Genomic DNA, 1,992 nt, shown 5'->3' on the forward strand with positions numbered 1-1,992 from the left:
GGGGGGGGGGGAGGGAGGGCAGGCAAGAAGTAAGGTGAGAAGTAAGCCAGACACGGTGGCTCACACCTGTAATCCCAGCACTTTGGGAGGCCAAGGCAGGCAGATCATGAGGTCAGGAGATCAAGACCATTCTGGCTAACATGGTGAAACCCCATCTCTACTAAAAATACAAACAACAACAAAAAATTAGCAAGGTATGGTGATTACGTGCCTGTAGTCCTAGCTACTCAGGAAACTGAGGCAGGAGAATTGCTTGAACCCGGGAGGCAGCAGTTGCAGTGAGCCAAGATCATGCCACTGAACTCCAGCCTGGGTGACAGAGCAAGACTCCTTCAGAAAGAAAGAGAAAGAGAGAAGGAGGGAAGGAAGGAGAGAAAGAAAGAAGAGAGAAAGAAAGAAAAGAAGGAAGGAGAAAAGGAAGGAAGGAAGAGCAAAGAAAAGAAAGAAAAGGAGGGAGGGAAGGGAAGGAAGGAAGAAAAGCTCCTGAGGGCTGCTGGCTGGCTATTTTTATGGTTGATCATATGCTAAACAAGGGGTGGATTATTCATGAGCTTTCTGGAAAAGGGGTAGAAATTTCTTGGAATCAAGGGTTCCTCCCCATTGCAGACCACACAGGGAAACTTCCAGACGTTGCCATGGCCTTTGTAAGCTGCCGTGGCACTGGTGGGCGTGTTTTTTGGCATGCTAATGCATTATAATTAGGACATCATGAGCAGTGGGACAACCAGAGGTCACTTTTGTTGCCATCTTGGTTTTCGGCAGGTTGTGGCCCGATTTCATATGTCATCCTGTTATCTGAGCAGGGTCTCTGTGGCCTGGACTAGTGACCTTCTATCTCATCTCAGACCCCAGGGGGTGAAAATGCCTAACCTCCCAGGAATGCTGCCCAACAGGTCTCAGCCTCATTTTACCCAGCCCCTATTCAAGTTGAAGTTGCTCTGATTCCAATGCTTCTGACATATTTCCCCCCTCCCTTTCACAAGAGGACCCTTATCTTGTAGTGGTAGGAAGATTCCTCTTCTGTAGCTTCTTCAGGCTAAGTAGGGGTAACAATATTCCCACCTGACTAGGAAGGTCTTTTGTATTCGGGGTAGAGAGGAATTCAGTGAGAAAGCATCAGCATAGTGAGGGCCATCCATAACTCTGAGTTCCAACAAAAGGTGGTATCTGGAAGATTAGCAAATGTTCAGTTTCAGAAAACGTTGGGCAAGCTTATTCTCCATTCCCACACAAGGTATACAACAGCAATATGTTCCACAATAGTAAAGCAAAATAAGTAAGATTATCTGATATGGTTTGGGTCTGTGTTCTCACCAAATCTCATGTCCAGTTATAATCCCCAAAGTCGAAGGTAGGGCCTGATGGGAGGTGACTGGATCACAGGGTGATTTCTCATGAATGGTTTGGCATCATCCCCCTTGGTCATGATAGTGAGTGAGTCCTCATCAGATCTGGTTGATTAAAAGTGGATGGTTCCTTCTCCCTCTCTCTCTTTCTCCTGCTCCTCCCATGTAAGATGCCTGCCCCCCACTTTGCCTTAGGCCATGACTAAAAGCTCCCTGGTGCCTCCCCAGAAGCAGAAGCTGCCATGCTTCCTGTATAGTCTGCAGAACTGTGAGCCATTAAACCCTGTTGCTTTATAAATTACCCAGTCTGGGGTATTTCTCTATAGCAGTGTCTGAATGGACTAATACTTTGTCCCAAATAAATTAAATAAGAAGACATTCCATTAACTGCCCAACTGTTGGAACTAAGCTGATATGGGGTTGCTAACAGATTCCAATATATGCCCAGCATTAGAATACCGATCAAGATTTTTCTTATGTTACCCATCCCTATTATTTGTTCTGAGCTGTAGCCAGAGATCAGTGGTTGGTTCACAGAAATAAGCAAGGTCAGTCTAGATTACAGAAAAAAAAAAAAACAATCAATGAGACTAGAGTCTAATAACCGGTGTACCATAGTTTTTGAAACAATTTCTTTTCTCTCTAG

Source organism: Sapajus apella, unplaced genomic scaffold (assembly GCF_009761245.1).
Source record: "Sapajus apella isolate SASKATOON/1434 unplaced genomic scaffold, GSC_monkey_1.0 scaffold48, whole genome shotgun sequence".
Classification (NCBI taxonomy): Eukaryota; Metazoa; Chordata; class Mammalia; order Primates; family Cebidae; genus Sapajus; species Sapajus apella.